General features: G+C 41.2%; 1 protein-coding gene and 1 long non-coding RNA gene across 12 annotated transcripts in view; one reads left to right on the top strand and one right to left on the bottom strand.

The window, feature by feature from the left end:
- RFX3 (regulatory factor X3) overlaps positions 1-19,502 on the bottom strand; it is a 286,452-nt gene that overhangs the window by 245,702 nt on the left and 21,248 nt on the right. For 2 of the 10 annotated variants that reach the window (XM_060610160.3, XM_060610164.3), the window contains exon 1: positions 976-1,743. The exons of 7 other annotated variants lie outside the window; for them this stretch is intronic. The gene's annotated coding sequence lies outside the window, so the exon portion shown is untranslated. Of the gene's footprint in view, positions 1-975; positions 1,744-4,312; positions 6,521-19,502 lie in introns of those variants that run through there. One more of the 10 variants, XM_060610165.3, reaches the window with a different exon arrangement.
- Positions 1,125-19,265, top strand: LOC144613990 (uncharacterized). Of its 2 annotated transcripts, none has more exons than XR_013551507.2 (3): positions 1,125-1,206; positions 3,837-3,965; positions 19,177-19,265. It is a non-coding gene; the product is annotated as an uncharacterized LOC144613990 (long non-coding RNA). The 2 variants fall into 2 exon arrangements; XR_013551506.2 differs by lacking the exon at positions 1,125-1,206 and adding an exon at positions 1,300-1,386.

Below are 19,502 nucleotides of genomic sequence, written 5' to 3'. Positions count from 1 at the left end.
CCTTCCCAAGACCATTTCCTTATTTCACATACAACAAAGACACTCAGCGTTATCTGAGTGAAAGAAGGTCCAAAAATTGGATTCAAAGGAAAGAAGTGGGACAAACAGACATATTAAGAATTGTTCTCCACTGCTTCTCAGGATAACTCAAGGTAAATTCATCTCCCACTACCTTGCCCAAGGGAAGGACTCCACCGACACACCTAGTGGTTACTTTACATGTCCTCTAAGCTGTTTTTAACAAACACTATCTGTAAACACTTTTAGCAGCAGTATGCTATGGAAACCCGTTCTCCAGACCCAGGCTAGCCCTTGCAGTTGGTAGGTGTGAGATCAACGTTCCGATCAGATGTACTCAATCATGAACGTCCAGTAATAGGGAAAAAATGTATCATATTCACGTGTTTCCTACAGACAACTCACATAGTTTGAGAAAGATGATAAAGTGGTAAGAGTTCCTAGAGAAGCTATTTCAGAGTTGGTACTCTCTCAAATATACTATCTGTGTAAAGATTACAATAGCTCTTAAATTATAATTCCTATACATAAATGCGTGGTTTTTTGCTACAGATCATGTTACTAAGGTCTTAGACACAAAACTATTCAGTGTCTCTTTCTTGCAGCCTTATATCCATAAGTAAAATATTGGAAAGTATATAGGAGAATTTCTGGTGCACCCTGTGGAAAACTTTTATAAACGCACAGGTTTGAGATGAAGGATAGAGCTCCAGCTTATTTTTCTTGAATCTTGGTTAAGTCTCTTAACCAGTAGATTGTGTGATTATCTTCCCACAGAAGCTGAATATTGAAGAAATGCTAAAATAGCAATGTTTTATCATACTGAATGGGCTGGCAATTGCGTTTCAACTATGTGGAAAAGTAAGGAAGTAACTTGGGTGCACACGTAACCTCAAAGACCAACAATGAGGAACAGCTCTACGCCTATCCCTCTGGTGCCCCCCCCCCCCCACTCACCTGACCCCTACCCCTGCTCCTTGCTCCTTTCTGAACACCAATGGAAGGCCTCTCTTTCAAGTGCTGTTGTACTGGAAGCAGAAGTCCCCACACCAAACTGCTGTGCCTTCCGGTATAACCAGCCCATTATTGAGTAGGAGAATTATGACATCAGCAGCACATTAACCAATTACTCTACCGAATAGTTCACGTCCACTGACCCACCTGCCGCCATGTCACGGGCTGGATCTCGTAAGAATAGCTGCTATAGTTTACTATCTTTAATTTGAATTTACTGTGACACGGGCTTCACGTTTGGCAACCTGTGAAACAACAACAGAAATGCATGTGGCATTCAGTTGCATTTTAGCTGACTGTCATTTTGGAATGCCACACCCAGACATCACGCAGGGCGACACGTGGGTACAAAAGGTGGGAAAAGACTAACTCCACAGTCTCGTATTTATGCTCTCCGTAAAGCACCCTGAGCAGCCCCCGGAATTTCACATTACAGGAGCTCTGATGGTCTTTCTTACAATGTCTTACACATTTTCAGTGCAGGATGCCTTTAATCCTAGTTAGGGCATGTTGGGGAGATAGGCGGGAGGGAGGGGTTCTCCTGTGGTTTCCAGAGCCCCACAGAAAGCTAAGCTATCCAAAACACTTAAAAATAACTATAACCAGGGGCACCTGGCTGGCTCAGGCAGTAGAGCCTGCAACTCTTGATTTCGAGATCGTGAGTTCAAGCCCCATGTTGGGCACAGAGCTCACTACAAAAATAAAAAATTAAAATACGAAATAACTTTAACCACATAACGATGTGAAGAAGAGTTTAACACTATCATGTCTTAAACACATGCAAGCTGTGAAAGAAAATAAAGTTCCTCACGATGTTAACCGTTGCCAACTATCAAGAGAGAAAAAAACCTATCTCAAAATCTTATATATAAAAATAGCTCTCCAAAAATTTTGTACATGAGACCATATATTAGATACATTACAATACTCTGCTTTGTGTACCTATAGTTCATACTTTATAGAGAACATGTGATCAATTACCTCATATTCTTTCCATGAGCCAAACTCAATGTATTCTCTACCATAAAATGCCAGAATGACCAAGTGGCCTAAGATATTAAAAGCAAAGAGAATCGGGTTAACATTAAAAATGAACTCTTTGACGTACACAAGCTATGTGGTTGTTTCATATTACTGAATCTGTGGATAAATATTAATTGCCATATAACTGAATTATTTTCAAAGCATCTCTTTGCATGACTGCCTCTCTGTTTAGGTTTCCTATGTAGTCGAAAAAGAAATTCTTTTGACTTGACAGGGAAGGAGAGACAACTTCTGTCAAAGAATAAACATATTACTCTAATAATCAAGAAAATATAAGCGAGGAAAAATAATGGAGAGAAGGATTCTTTGAAAGAATCTGCTCTTCTAAATTGTGAATACAAGAGACCAAACAATTTGAGACATCAGCCTGCCACTCACGCTTTGTCTCCCTCTCAAAAATAAACATTAAAAACATTTTTAAAAAATTTTAGTAATAATAATTAAACATTTGTTTCTTAAAAATAAACAAGCAAAAACAATACATAAGCAGATCAGAAAGCTACAAAAATTAATAAGAAATGGATGATTATTCAGTCTTATGAAAATTTTAAAAAGAAATCTTCGGTTCAGCAGAGAACAAGCAAGATCGCTTTTATACTAATGATTTTTATTTGCTAATAAATTTTAGCAATACAAACATGTACTTAAGTGCATTTGCTTATTATATATGTTCATGCTTTTTTTGCCCTAAATTTGACCCATGGGATCAGAGATCAACTTAGTACAGAATATATCTGATCACTTAGTCACTATAAACAGCATCAGAGCTACCTGGGGTGATCTAGTTTTGTTTGTTTTCTTTTTTTCTTTGAGGGTAAAGATGACTTTAAGTGACAGTTACCATAAATTTTTATGTGGGCCCATTAAACTTAGAAAAATAACACAGAAAACAGGCACAGCTGAGTCTATATGAACAGGCAACAGTCTAAATACACATATTTGGGGTTACTTAAACGAGACAAGGATCACTAAAATAATCACAGGTGTTTGCTGTGTATTTAGTCGATTACGAGTCAGATACAGCCAAAGTGCAATCATCTACACTAATTAACACACCAGAGTTCTCAAAAAGAACTTGGCAATTTTAACGCTATTATCAGACTTTCCTGTGACTTTATCGTCATTATGAAATACAGAATATTTTCTGACCTGAGGTATCGGATAGTTATCGTCAACTAAGTGACTAGACCATACTTGGAAACACAACTTTGAACAAAAGAACTAGGAGTGTTACACAGCCACAATTAGATGTTTCTAAGATAACCCTCCCAGCTCCTTCAAGTTTTTTTTTCTCCAACCACCCTCCCTTATACCTAACTTTTTCGGTGGCTAATCTACAGTTAATCAGTGTCCTCTACCCTCCTCCAAACGGGTTACAAGCATAACGTCCGGCTTGAACACCTTTCACCACCCCATCTGATACGAACACCACTGCGCAGAATCTCTTCATTTCTGGAACTATCTCAGGTTCCTTGACCACCATCACGCTTCACTGATGGTGCAAATTTGTGTTTGCCACGGGTCATTCTAAACTTAAAATCCAATTCGTTTCTTAAAAGCTGTTCTCATTTAACATTATTCAATTATTCGTTTAAGAAAGAGTGGCAACCACACTAGGTCCCACCCGTACCAGTATTAGATGTCCACAGTCCCCACACACAACTAGCTCGCACACTACCACGCCAAGCACAGCAAAATGCTTCCTCCCTCAAAACTCTTACACTGGCCCCGCAAGAACTTATTTTCCTTCTTTATTCTAGAATGCCTTTCTTCTCACGCCACTGGCACAGCTTTTCAAGTATCTTCATCTTGCCCTTCAACACTTACTGAGTCGCAACCATGCACTTGGTAACGTGCTAGAAGCTGATTTGGTGCCACGGGATACAACGGTGAGCAAAACAGTTACTCAGGGCCCTCCTCGTCTGTCCTAACTTTCTCAGTGGCTTTATAACTCTCCTGCAACCCAGTGATCTTTCAGCTTTGACACTCTCATTTTCTCATACCCCACAACTGATCAGTAAGCACATCCTGCTAATCTCATTCATGCTGGATAACTGCCCAGGCAAAAGGGGCCACTTCCCTGGGATCTTCCCCATAAAATGAGAAATCTGCCCAGCCCAGGTCCATGCTCTCTGACTCCTCTGGACTCTGCCTTGGCAAATTTCCAGGAGTCGGATCCCCTCGCAGAGCCCTGGACTATCGGCCCCAGGGCAGATGGAGAGGCGGGCATACCCACCTCCAGACCCAAGAGGTAGTCAATACATAGCGTGCAAGGAATAGGGCACGTGGACATGTTACAGCCAAGAGCCTAGGAGATGGGGAGGAGGAGGCAGACTGCAGGACAGGGACGACGTGACAGAAGGCCAGTCCTCCCTTTGCCACTATATTCTAGAACAAAACCAAAAAATCTGAGAATTCTTTTTTTAATTTTTTAATGTTTATTTTTGAGATAGAGACAGAGCATGAGTGGGGGAAGGGCAGAGAGCAAGAGAGAGACATAGAATCCGAAGCAGGCTCCAGGCTCCGAGCTGTCAGCACAGAGCCCGACACGGGGCTCGAACTCACAAACCGCGAGATCATGACCTGAGCTGAAGTCGAACACTTAACCGACTAAGCCATCCAGGCACCCCTGAGAATTCTTTTTTTAATTTTTAATGTTTACTTATCTTTGAGACAGAGAGAGACAGAGACAGAGTGCAAGCAGGGAAGGGGCAGCGAGGGAGGGAGACACAGAATCCAAAGCAGGCTCCAAGTTCCGAGCTGCCAGCACAGAGTGGGATGCAGGGCTCGAACTCTTGAACCGTGAGGTCATGACCTGAGCCGAAGTCAGACGCTTAACTGACTGAGCCTCCCAAGCACCCCAAAAAACTGAGAATTCTAAATAGTCATCCGTCACCTTATAAAGTTGTACCGGTCAAATTATGAGGTAAGAGCATATTTTACCTAACAGCAGATCCGCCGCATTTAAGTATGTAGAAACACAATGAGTGAGCTTCCATTTGTATTCTTATACCCATAAGGGTTAGGGCTGGGCCTGTTTCCACATCTCATTTCCAATAACGGGTCTCCAGCTCCAATCTTCATTATAACGCATCAAACAAGGATTATTATGCCAGTAGTGCGGAGGTGGTAACAGTAAAAGGAGCATAAACAGTATCTCTCACTGAAAGTCCTGGCACCATACTGGCATCTAATCGATACTCAACTCGTCCACGCTCTTCCTGTTACTTACAACCCCACTGGCTATTACATCTGCATAGTTTTACATTTTTATCCATGAATTGAAAGTCACAGAGCAGCAGCAGGATTCTAACCAACGTCTTTCGGAATTAAAAGGCCAGGTTCTTCACTCTATCTACTTCCTTTCAGATGATCAAGAGAAGTTTACCTTGCTTGACTCACTCCCTGCTCATCCACACACATCTGACAGATTAATCTCCCTAAAGCACCATTTTCACCTTCACGTTTGAGCCACGGTAAAAGTAAACGCTGGTTGGTTACGCCCTGTCCGGTTAAGTTCCAAATCCTTCGCCCGATTTTCCATTCCACTCTATCTGCTTCGTTATTTCCCAAGAAATTCTTCACACCAAGATAATCTGCCTCTACCTCTAGCACGTGCTTAACTCCTTCCTCACGGCAATACACCCATACACCCTTCAAGATCCATCTCATGTCTACCCTCCTTCCGGAAGACTTCTCTAAAATTATTCCAGACCGGAACCTTGTCTCCATTTTTCTGAGTCACCATAGTACTTACTGATGGTCTCGAATCAGTCCACAGGTAACTAAGCTGTGTGCTCGTCATGGGGGGAACCACAAAGGACAGGGCTCTTTATAGACTTCAAATCACTTCATGGAGTTATTCTCGTTGGAAGGCAGCACAGGAGAGACGGGTAAAGTGCCTCCAAAGGCAGAGCACCTGGCTAAAAATCTGCTTTGATCACACATTAGCATGGACGTTGGTGTTAACTTGCAAAGTAAAGTAATTAAAACCAGTTCTTTTATAGTAAGCAGATTTTTTGGTCCTGGAACCCACTTAGATCTTAAATTTTTTTTTGAGACCCCCAAAGAACTTTTGTTTCTGTGTGTTCTGTCTGGTGGGGCACCAATAAATGTCTGTCAGCTCCCCTTCCGACCCCTCAAAAGAGCCAGATTTGTAGCTTTTGCTCATTTCCATAGTGTAAATACTCCCAACATGACTCATTTCAAGCTAGCAATGTAACATCTGAATGTGGAATGCGGAGTTAAGAGGAGATGGGCAATGTTGACTCTCTCCAGCTAGTAATAATAAGCTTTGGTACGTCACCAGCTATGTCTATCCAGTCAGTATATTAGAAAATAAAGTAGAAAAGCAGTATTAATTTGAAAATGACAATAAAACCATTACATCTTAACATAAACATATGTTTATGAAGTATACCTAAATTTTCCCAAAGAAAAAAAACATTAATGCATTAATGAGAACAGTGGCATTGTTTTCTGGTTTTTTTTTTTTAATTTTTTTTTAATGTTTATTTTTGAGACAGAGAGAGACAGAGCATGAATGGGGGAGGGGCAGAGACAGAGGGAGACACAGAATCGGAAGCAGGCTCCAGGCTCTGAGCCGTCAGCCCAGAGCCTGATGCGGGGCTCGAACTCACGAACCGTGAGATCGTGACCTGAGCTGAAGTCGGACGCTCAACCGACTGAGCCACTCAGGCGCCCCTGTTTTCTGTTTTTATAAATTTCTTTTAACGTCTTGCTCAATAGAAGACAACTGGCTTCCCAGGGCACCTCTCTGACTGCGGGTCAGGTCATGATCTCATGGTTTGTGAGTTTGAGCCCTGCCTCAGGCTCTCTGCTGTCAACATGGAGCCCGCTTCAGGTCCTCTGTCGTCTCCCACCCCCCACCATCTCTGCCCCTCCCCTGCTTACACTCTCTCTTTCTCTCTCTCTCTGAAAAATAAAAACATTAAAATAAAAAACTAAAAAACTAAACAAGAAGACGATTGGCTTCTCACATAGACTTCTCTACTCAATCTGCTGTCTGGGTTGAGTATATTAAGAAAATGCAGCCTCACATCCACATGGTTTTAAGAGGAAGGACCTCCTGGGGTTGGTGACCCTAGGCGTCCTCTGTTCACATGTAGAGCAGCATTTATGTACAGTATACAGTTTGCATAAAACACGTTCATGTGAAAAGACCTTACCAGTAGTGAGAGTTTAGACTAGTCTTGCAGTTTAGTTTTTCTCACCTAGCAATTATCTCCACATGAGTAATTCTAACTTGAGACTGTACTGAAAAGCAAGTGTATGTTATTCCATACCTATGTGTGTATATTTACATACACATGTATATAAATGTGTACGTACACATACTATAGCTCCCCAATTCAACAACTCAAAGCAGTAAGAATATCAAGGGGAAAAAAAGATAACATGAAAAAGAGCAAGTGAAAACGTCGTCATTTGTAGGAGAAAAACTTCTATGCAAAGAGAGTATTTATGAAGCTAATGTATGAATCTTCACTGAGCTGGACATAATATTCAATTAAACATAAAAGGTACAATTATGTTCTACATTTTTACAAGTGGACAATTGTACCTTATGTACAAGATAAGTCAGAGTTACATATTCGTGGATGTCAAAAAACCGGCTTCTGTCAGAACAGAATTGTATCTCCTTTGGCTCTGAAATTTAAAACCTGAAGATGATCTCATGGCTCATGAGTTCGAGCCTTGTGTCAGGCTCTGCACTGACAGCATGGAGCTTGCTCGGGATTCTCTCTCCCCCTCTCTGCCCCTTCTCTGCTCTGTCTCTGAAAAGAAATAGAACTTAAAAAAAAAAACAAAAGAAAAAACAATATAAGCACATAAATCATGCTCAGGAAAAAAAAAATTCATTGTTTTAAAATCACCACGTCAGGCTCTGGGCTGATGGCTCGGAGCCTGGAGCCTGTTTCCGATTCTGTGTCTCCCTCTCTCTCTGTCCCTCCCCCGTTCATGCTCTGTCTCTCTCTGTCCCAAAAATAAAAATAAAAAACGTTGAAAAAAAAAAAATTTAAAAAAAAAAAAAAAAAAAAAGGGGCGCCTGGGTGGCGCAGTCGGTTAAGCGTCCGACTTCAGCCAGGTCACGATCTCGCGGTCCGTGAGTTCGAGCCCCGCGTCAGGCTCTGGGCTGATGGCTCGGAGCCTGGAGCCTGTTTCCGATTCTGTGTCTCCCTCTCTCTCTGTCCCTCCCCCGTTCATGCTCTGTCTCTCTCTGTCCCAAAAATAAAAATAAAAAACGTTGAAAAAAAAAATTAAAAAAAAAAAAAATAAAAAAAATAAAATCACCAAACTACCAGTAACAGCTGGTGGTTTTGTCTAAAAGACTGTAGCTGTGTAGGGATGCCTGGATGCCTCAGTCGGTTAAGTGTCCAACTTCAGCTCAGGTCATGATCTCACGGTTCATGGGTTTGAGCCCGCATCGGGCTCCGTGCCGACAGCCTGCTTCAGATTCTGTGTCTCTGCAACTCTCGGCCCCTCCCGTGCTCACACTCTGTGTCTGTCTCTCGATAATAAGTAAACGTTTAAAAAAAATAAAATTAAAAAAGACTGTAGCTATGTACCCTTAAGTGCTATTTTCCCCTGCCTCTAAGTATCACAGTCGCTCAGTATTCTCCCTCTTAAAATATCAAGGCAACATTAAGCATTAAGCACGTTCTGTTCCGCCTCCTCTCCTTAAGCTAAGGCTGAAATTACCTTCTTCAAAGAATTGAAATAGGATAGCCATTGCCTAAACCAGTTTAATCCCACTAGCTACTTCAAACCATTATATTTCAAAGCCACTTCTATTCTTCTGAAAATACTATCTTCTCATTATATTAAATGCCTTACAGTCTCTTTAGCAACAACAGTATACGTGAAAACTTAAACTCGATTTTACAAATCAATGGGGAGCACGTTGAACATTTTTTAGGGCTAGACCAAAAAGGAGTAATCGGGTGTTTATGGGACTCCACTGTTGCCTTACTTCTCAACAGAAGCTGATACTCATTTTCAGGTCTCCTAGATCAACAACGTCAAGTGTTAACACAAGCTTGGGCACTTGTGTGTGCTCTTACAGTTCTTTACACGCAAGAAGAACTTGAAGAGAGGCTTAAATGTTTACAGGATGTAACGATCGCTGTACATATTTACCAAGATAAAGAAACGTGCTCTATTCTTTAAATTCTACCTTTTGTGCGGGGAATAAGTATTTCATCTGTCCGGACGGACATACTGTTCCTATCAGTTGCTGCTCTTGCCACCTTTAAAGGTCACGTCCCCAGATCTGACTCTGTGAAAAGGGGTCGCTCCATAAAAGTTTTAAAAAACCCTCTCTACTGACCAATACTGGAAATGACTTAGCAAAATACACAGCGCATCATAGCTCTCCTTGAAAACAATTTTGTTTCTAATTATATCCAGTTCCATGTTACTATTTTCAGCAGCCACCCTCTTCTGCAAAACCTTCCTCATACCCTACCAGAGACTGAGCTACTGACCATCCACACTGGGATTGCGAATTCCAGGTTGTCGTGCTAACTTAGCTCATTTTGTCTTCCGCTTTTTCATTACAACCCAACTGAATAGGCAATATCTCCATACTTACATTAAAAAATATGAGATCAAAGTAGTGAAGGGATAAGTTTAAGGATAATTACCTATCAAATGACTAAACGGGAACTTGAACTCAGGTCTCTTCTACCCAAAAGACTAGGACTCACGCCTCTGCCTAACAATTTTGCAAGCTGACGGTCCTCACACGATACGCATCAGGTATTTACATTTTGTAAGGTAGGGACGCAAGGAGTCATGGATATTTGTGTGTGTAGAATAGGCATGTGATTGTCTCACGTGGTACAGTTTGGGTCTTTGTGGAAATCTTACAGTTCCGTGCAAGCACTCCGACAGCCTTCTCCTAATATTGTGACGGTCCTCACAAACTTCCATATTCAAGATTAGCTGGGGCAGGTGATCTTCCCACAAGCCAGCTTCACAACGAACCTGTGTTTGTGTCCTCAAGAGTGAGCTGTGAGCTCACACTCAAGAGACGGAACTACAGGGCATCAGCAGGCTTCACCATGCAAAAGACAGGGACACAGTTACAAATGGTCAGATGGTGTAGCAGGCTCAACTACAATTCAGAATCACTGAGAGGACGGTTCTAGAAAGTGCTATGCGGTCGTTATGCAAAATACGGATGCCACAATGTCAAGTGGCAGTAAAACTTCAGAAATATCATGGAAGGTAACCACGGCCACATCGTGATTGTTTTCTCTAGAAAAACAAACAATTCCATCTTGTGAAAGTAATGCCTAAATTCTAGTGTTAAACTCACTGGGACTCTACTGGCTTACTAAGGGGTAAAAATATTAAAACTATTTCAGAAATTAGGGGCGCCCAGGTGGCTCAAGCTGCGTAAGCGTCCAACTTCGGCTCAGGTCACGATCTCACAGTTCGTGGGTTCCAACCCCATGTTGGGCTCTATACTGACAGCTCGGAGCCTGGAGCCTGCTTCGGATTCTGCCTCCCTCTCTCTCTCTGCCCCTCCCCACTCGTGCTCTGTCTCTCTCTCTCTCTCTCTCTCTCTCAAAAATAAACATAAACTAAAAAAGTTTTTGTAGCATTTCAGAAATTAATATTCGTGTGCTAAAACTTCCAAAAGTTTGGTTCTGCCTGCTAAAGGTAGTATTTACACTGGATTGGAATAATAATTCATCGGTTAGCAGAAAAAAGCCTCCAAGCTGATCCCTGGATCTCTGATGCCTCACAAGAAGATCCTCTCTACTGGGAAGCTAGTGCGACGTCAGGTGGGGGCATTAAAATATCCTGATGGGAAAATGCCAATGCGGGTAAACTATTATAGAAATGCAAAAGAGCACGCCACACTCAACCACTGATAAACATCTCTACCTAAAGCAAATTTACTGTTTAAAAAAGAAATAGTTGGTGTACGACGTGCTTGGTTCCACGCCATGCGCTCGCTTAAGAGGTTGATTCTACCTTTAGCTGAAGCCGTGTATTTTCTCATCTGTTTAGGGCAGCTGTCAAGTAATGAGAGTAAGCGGTGCCATTTTAATAAGGAAGTCTTTTAATGAAATATAATAGGTCACAAATACCTAATTTCTGCTCTTTACTGTAATTGCCAGTCTTTACTCTAACTGCCACTTTAACAATCTTTTCCAAACGCTGCCACAAAAGATGAACAAATCAAGGGTATTAGCGTGTGTGTATATTTACAGCTTCTTGCTGTCAAAGGCTGTGTGGCCCCAGTCCCAACTCCAGCAAGCTGTATGAGGATCTGTTTCTTTTGATGGAGGCATCCTGTTCCAGGCTATGAACGCATCTGAATTAATCTCTTTTTCATGGCTACATAAGCAAATGCACACTCAAGAATACACAGGAGAAATGCTGACAAAGTTATAGCACAGTATTACGCCTTCAGGAATATCACAGACACTTTTCCCGTCACTGTGGGGGACTGTACATGTTGCCACTTCATTCTTCTTCGGTAAATCCTCTGCTCCGTCAGCTATTAATTCACAATTTCAAAAAACACTGTTTATGTATAGTTCAAATGGCGTCTTTATAAGGTAAATTTTCAGTTCTCACGAGCATCAGGTTTATGTGCACGTGCACTTAAACTACAAACAAAACTCCGAGAGCTGGCTACAAAAATTAATACAGCAGATCTCAAAGACAGAAAACACAACTCTGATTCTGATTTTTAAAAAGCATATTCGTTGTAGCTGTTTTACCACAGCTCCATTTTAAGTTTATGGTTAAAGAGTCTTCGAGAACATAATTCCCTGGAAACTTCGTTACGTGATAATCCTTTCCTCTTTTTATTTTGAGCATCCTGTTTCTTTAACCAGTATCGTTCTGAATTTGGTAGCAGTCTTACTCCTTTAGTGTCAGAAGGCCTGGGCACAAACGGTAGCGGTTTTATATGAAGTTTGCCCAGGTTTGAAAGGGTAGGCTTCCCTGAATCGGACTAGCTCACTGTGAAAAGAAAACCATGACAACTGTTTGCACCTCTCGCTTTATTATTACATCCGGCCTGGTCACTCTTAGAAATTCAGTCTATTATGGTTGCTAGGAGGCTGTTGCTGTGCAACGTAGAAGGGTATGCTGTGCTGTCAGGCTAAGGAGTGCTGATAAACCTGTAGGCTTCCCTCTCGGAGTCTGACCAGTGTGCTTAAAGGGCTTAACACTTTTCAAGAGTGACCGGCCCACAATTCAAGACACATCCTACTAAAAACAAGTCACACTGAGAGATTTCTCACAAAGGAACAAAACGCTAAACATACACAAATATTCAAAATGTATCCTCAGAATCCCTAACTAATTTGGTAAAACAAACAAAGAACAGATTATGGTCTACATTTCAATTATACCACCTACTATCCCCAAGCTTTTATTTCCATATAGTCCCCTAAAAGGTTATAATGGACATAAATGAACAGAGAAAGTTTCAGGGGGGATAAAAAAGCAGTACTAAGTACCTTCAACTTTGATTTAAAAGTATCTCGTACTTATATAAATTCCATTAATGGAAAAACAAACTAAACCTAGGAATCCAAAAGTACTTAAGTTAGCAAAAAACTAAACAGCATTCTCCCCACATCCCCAGGGCCACAAAAAAAATGAAAATAACAAAAAAAATAGAGAAAATGAAGAAGTTCCAAATTTCATTTTATTATAAAAACAGAGAATTTTTTTCACTCCTTTGCTCAGTAATGACTTTATATTAATTCTAAACCTATCGCAGGCATATTCTAGAACTTTAAAGATTAACAAATAAGTTATTCACAGAATTTCACTACAAATAGATGGCATTACTTGAATGTAAATGAGAAGAAAAAAGTCTATCAATAAAACACTGCTAACAAATTGTGTAAAAAGGAATTTGAGAAGTGGGCAGCAGGTAAGAGAGGACTTCTAGCTACTTGAAAAGAAGAAATTTTTTGACTTTTATTTACTTATATTTGATAGGCCTTTTTCATAAAGTATTCGGAGACAAATAGATGAAGCTGGTTTACCATAAAATACCAAAGACCATAAAGATAAATACAAATAATATAACTTTACAATAATCGTCTTAACTATAAAAATATTTCTAACATTTTCTAAGGATATTTTGGCTATACAAATACTGCCTACAACCTCTTTAAGTTAAAAACAGATTTTTTTTGTTAAAGTCAGGCAACATCTTCCCTATAGCCATCGCAATATTTATTCCTTCTATCTAACTACTCTGAACTGGGAACGCTTTTTAAAATAGTGTCAGCTGCACTACCATATTCTTTTTTAAAGAGCCTTGTATACCTGTCCTTCAAGAGTTGTTTCTATTTCTTCTTCTCATTACACACTCTGGGAAGCAGAGTAAAGGAATTTAAGTATTTTTTCTAAAGTACCAAGAAACAACAAACAGAGGAATGCAGAACACTATCCAAAAAAGAAAGACAAAGAATCCAATAATAAAGGAGAGCTGATGCAGGCCAGGAGGTGGGAAGGCCAGCATCTGACGGAAGAACAGAGACCAAGGCAGGAAGATAAAGGCTTGGCTAAGAAGGTTTAGAACTGCAACAGCCTAAATGTAAAGCCAAGCAGAGCAGAACACAACAAATGGGAGGAAAGGGGCAGAAAGGATGAGACAAGAGTGTGTTAGAAAGAGAGCACGTGAAAGAAAATCTGCAGAAAGAAACGGGGACTCATTTCACACGTGGAAAAAAGAAACATATGAAAGTTTTATGTTCAATAACATCATTTTCCTTGATCCATCTTTAATTCTTAAGAGGGCATGCGTGCAACAACTCAGAAAACGTTCTTAAAGATGCAGTGATATCAATAACATTTATGATGTAAAAGCCAAGTGAGGAGTTGAAGACTCACGTTTACAATGAAGGAATTTGAACACTTTGGATTCTCATTTAGGATAAGAAAAATTTAACTTAATTCTAAAGCTGCAGGACCTAATCTACGAAAATGTTTCTGAAAGTAACAAAAATGGACTTTTCCCAAGAAGAACAAAACCTTAAAACACACACACACACACACACACACACACACACACACACACACACACACAGGGTATTTAATTTAATGAGGTTATTAAAGCCAGATTCTACTCAGGAGTTCTACTGTTCGGTATATGTGGACAGATGTGTACATTTTTAAAGCAGTTACTTAAGAGTTGGTCAGCTGCTAGTCAAGAGTATTTAAACCATACTGGACAAATCTGCTCTGAAGGAATCCAAGTTCTAAACTGGCTACATTAACACTTAGGATCCTGTCAGGCACTATTAACTAAAATGCAATGGGGCAAAATAAGGAATAAAAATTTTTTAAAGGAGAATGGATATCCCATAGCAGAAGTGTTGTTGGAAAGAGCCTTCTGGTACTTACTGGTTTCTCATGTCTTTAAAATCACAAAGCCACAATAATTAGAAAGTGTGGCATACTTAAAAGCAACCATAGGAGTATGTAACTATAGAGAATAACATACTCATCCATGGAATTAAGCCTCGTTTTTGCACGCAGCAGTTTTCTACAATTTGTAATACGCTATCATATTTGATTCATCTCCCTATACCCACCTTCAAAAAAAAACCAAAGATCCTTCATAAATGTTGGCTATTTATTGAATCCTGAATTTTAAATTTCATAAACTTTTTGTCAAAAAATTGTAGCTTCTCTGATAAATCACATAATCAGGGTAGGTCACCAATGAATTACAGGTTATAATTCTTTTCAGTGTCATATTTTACCAATTATAAAAAGAAATCGCAATGACAGCCATTAAAGATCACATTATTGCTCCTTCTTGCTGACAGATTAACCAAAATACATTTTTTTTAAATATTTTTTAACGTTTATTTATTTTTGAGACAGAGAGAGACAGAGCATGAACAGGGGAGGGTCAGAGAGAGAGGGAGACACAGAATCTGAAGCAGGCTCCAGGCTCTGAGCTGTCAGCCCAGGGCCCGACACGGGGCTCAGACTCACGGACCGTGAGATCATGACCTGAGCCGAAGTCAGACGCTTAACCGACCAAGCCACCCAGGCGCCCCATCCAAGATACATTTTTATATGATTTCTATAATTTCTTTGCCAAAGTCAAAAGGATATCAATATACAAAGGAAGCAGTTTTTTTTCATTTTTTAAGTATTTAAAAAAAATTTTTTTACATTTATTTTTGAGAGAATGAGACAGAGCACAAGCAGGGGAAGGGCAGAGAGAGAAGGAGACACAGAATCTGAAGGAGGCTCCAGGCTCCGAGCAAGCATTCAGCACAGAGCCCAACGCAGGGCTCAAACCCACAAACTGTGAGATCATGACCTGGACCAGAGTCGGACGTTCAACCGACTGAGCCACCCTGGCGCCCCTAAATATTTTTATTGTATTCATTTTTGAGAGAGAGACAGAGCACAAGTGGGGGAGTGGCAGAGACAGAGAGACACAGAATCCGAAGCAGGCCCTACGCAGGGTTCGAACTCACAAACCAGGAGATCATGACCTGAGCCGAAGTCAGATGTTTAACTGTTTAACTGACTGAGCCACCCAGGCACCCCAGCAGTTTTTTAATATTAAAATTTATAAAAGGAATGTGATACAAACATCTGACTAGAAATCCAAAACATATTTTAAAACTTCTTAAAAACCACGTTCACTTTGTACCTATTGCTACTCACATTTATACATTCAAAAATTTGAAAGAAGGTATTAAGCCAACCGAAAAAAAAAAAAAAGGTACAATACTGGATCAATCAATTTCTGAAATGCCTAATCGGGCATACTAAAAAAGGTACCTTAAAATACATTCTATAAATCCGAGGGACAGTTTCAGTTACATCACATTGTAAATGCCAAAAACATCAAAGATACATATTTCACACTTTTTTTGTGATAGCAGATACACAAAATACCGTTAGAAAACTTAAATAGAAACAAACCATCTTCATAAAGGGATAAATGTTACTCTCTCACAGAACACTAGCAAAATTCCGCACAGCAAAGGAAACAATCAACAAAACTAAAAGGCAACCCATGGAATGGGAAAAGATATTTGCAAATGACATATCAGACAAAGGGCTAGTATCCAAAACCTATAAAGAGCTCACTAAACTCCACACCCAAAAAACAAATAATCCAGTGAAGAAATGGGCAGAAGACATGAATAGACACTTCTCTAAAGAGGACATCCAGATGGCCAACAGGCACATGAGAAGATGCTCAACGTCGCTCATCAGGGAAATACAAATCAAAACCACACTCATATCACCTCATGCCAGTCAGAGTGGCCAAAATGAACAAATCAGGAGACTATAGATGCTGGCGAGGATGTGGAGAAACGGGAACCTTCTTGCACTGTTGGTGGGAATGCAAACTGGTGCAGCTGCTCTGGAAAACAGTGTGGAGGTTCCTCAAAAAATTAAAAATAGACCTACCCTATTACCCAGCAGTAGCACTGCTAGGAATTTACCCAAGGGATATAGGAGTACTGATGCATAGGGGTGCTTGTACCCCAATGTTTATAGCAGCACTCTCAACAATAGCCAAATTATGGAAAGAGCCTAAATGTCCATCAACTGATGAATGGATAAAGAAATTGTGGTTTATATACACAATGGAGTACTACATGGCAATGAGAAAGAATGAAATATGGCCTTTTGTAGCAACGTGGATGGAACTGGAGAGTGTTAGGCTAAGTGAAATAAGCCATACAGAGAAAGACAGATACCATATGTTTTCACTCTTATGTGGATCCTGAGAAACTTAACAGAGGACCATGGGGGAGGGGAAGGAAAAAAAAAAAAAAGAGGTTAGAGTGGAAGAGAGCCAAAGCATAAGAGACTCTTAAAAACTGAGAACAAACTGAGGGTTAATGGGGGGTCGGAGGGAAGGGAGGGTGGGTAATGGGTATTGAGGAGGGCACCTGTTGGGATGAGCACTGGGTGTTGTATGGAAACCAATTTGACAATAAATTTCATATAAAAAAATTAAATTAATTAATTAATTTAAAAAAAAAAAAAACAGAACACTAGCAAAGTGTCTTTGTGGAGCCTGTACTAAACCGGAAGCTTTAGATTTAATTCCAACTCAAAATCTGAGACCATAAATATGAAAGGTCACTTTTTAGAATTTTAAGTGACATTTGTCTAGAAAGTCCCCTTTATTCTCTTTGTGATTATTTGTGCATCCCTCCATCCCTCCATCCACGGGACCAGGGGCAGGCGGGGGTGACACAACATGGCAGAGCAGAGGAAGAGACTGGTAATCTGAGCACTAAGCATCAGTCTCTTTCCACACTGGTTCTCCTTCCACAGGTAACAAGTGAGGGAAACAGTGACAGGGTCAGGGGGAGCGAAGACGCAAGTAAGGGAAACAGTGATGGGGTAGAGGGGAGTGAAGAGGTAGGTAAGGGAAACAGTGACGGGGTAGGGGGGAGTGAAGAGGTAGGTAAAGGAAACCGTGACGGGGTAGGGGGGAGTGAAGAGGTAAGTAAGGGAAACTGACGGGGTAGGGGGGAGTGAAGAGGTAGGTAAGGGAAACTGACAGGGTAGGGGGGAGTAAAGAGGTAAGTAAGGGAAACAGTGACAGGGTAGGGGGGAGTGAAGAGGTAGGTAAGGGAAACAATGACAGGGTAGGGGGGAGTGAAGAGGTAGGTAAAGGAAACCGTGACAGGGTAGGGGGGAGTGAAGAGGTAAGTAAGGGAAACTGACGGGGTAGGGGGGAATGAAGAGGTAAGTAAGGGAAACAGTGATGGGGTAGGGGGGAGTGAAGAGGTAGGTAAGGGAAACTGACGGGGTAGGGGGGAGTGAAGAGGTAGGTAAGGGAAACTGAGGGGGTAGGGGGGAGTGAAGAGGTCAGCAAGGGAAACTGACGGGGTAGGGGGGAGTGAAGAGGTAAGTAAGGGAAACTGATGGGGTAGGGGGGAATGAAGAGGTAAGTAAGGGAAACAGTGATGGGGTAGGGGGGAGTGAAGAGGTCAGTAAGGGAAACTGACGGGGTAGGGGGGAGTGAAGAGGTCAGTAAGGGAAACTGACGGGGTAGGGGGGAATGAAGAGGTAAGTAAGGGAAACAGTGATGGGGTAGGGGGGAGTGAAGAGGTAAGTAAGGGAAACAGTGATGGGGTAGGGGGGAGTGAAGAGGTAGGTAAGGGAAACTGACGGGGTAGGGGGGAATGAAGAGGTCAGTAAGGGAAACTGGGTAGGGGGAAATGAAGAGGTAAGTAAGGGAAACAGTGACGGGGTAGGGGGGAATGAAGAGGTAAGTAAGGGAAACAGTGACGGGGTAGGGGGGAATGAAGAGGTAAGTAAGGGAAACAGTGATGGGGTGGGGGGAGTGAAGAGGTAGGTAAGGGAAACTGACGGGGTAGGGGGGAATGAAGAGGTAAGTAAGGGAAACTGACCGGGTAGGGGGAAATGAAGAGGTAAGTAAGGGAAACAGTGATGGGGTAGGGCGGAGTGAAGAGGTCAGTAAGGGAAACTGACGGGGTAGGGGGGAGTGAAGAGGTCAGTAAGGGAAACTGATGGGGTAGGGGGAATGAAGAGGTAAGTAAGGGAAACAGTGATGGGGTAAGGGGGAGTGAAGAGGTCAGTAAGGGAAACTGACGGGGTAGGGGGGAGTGAAGAGGTCAGTAAGGGAAACTGACGGGGTAGGGGGGAATGAAGAGGTAAGTAAGGGAAACAGTGATGGGGTAGGGGGGAGTGAAGAGGTAGGTAAGGGAAACTGAGGGGGTAGGGGGGAGTGAAGAGGTCAGCAAGGGAAACTGACGGGGTAGGGGGGTGTGAAGAGGTAGGTACAGTTGAGACAAGATTCACCAGGAACTGTTAACTATTAAAGCAGGGTAATGGATAATGGGAATTCATTTCATTAGTTCATCAAACTAGTCTATTTTTACATAGGTTTACATTTTGCCAACATAAAAAAGTTGGGGGTGGGGTGTGCGGTGGGTAAGACAGTAGACCTGCTCTTCAAAATCTTTTAGAGCTCCTACGTGTTTTCGTAAACATGATGGCAGTACAGACAAGTGATAATACTAAATTTAGCCTCTTTAACTTTTTATTTATTTATATTTTTAATGGCAGATATACCAGGCGCTCAAGTTCAAGAAACGCTGGCCTACAGGTTGCTAAAATGTGGGCACATCGGACTCCCTTCAGACCCGAACACCTGGGTATATCTGCAAGTATAATCATTTAACCAGCCTTTAAGGATGGAAAGTAGGATTAGAAATAAATATTATGCATATAATTATAGAAGTTCAAACAGAGAAAGGTAGTTTTTGTTTGTTTGTTTAATATTCCACAGCAGTTCCTGCTTCCTTAACTTAAAAATGTTAAAAATACCTCATACTATACTATATTATATTATATTATGTTATATTATATTATATTATATATTTTGTACCATT

This window comes from Panthera onca, chromosome D4 (assembly GCF_046562875.1).
Source record: "Panthera onca isolate mPanOnc1 chromosome D4, mPanOnc1 haplotype 2, whole genome shotgun sequence".
NCBI lineage: Eukaryota > Metazoa > Chordata > Mammalia > Carnivora > Felidae > Panthera > Panthera onca.
Note: the sequence above shows the minus strand (reverse complement) of the source record. Positions and strands in the feature narration are given on the sequence as shown.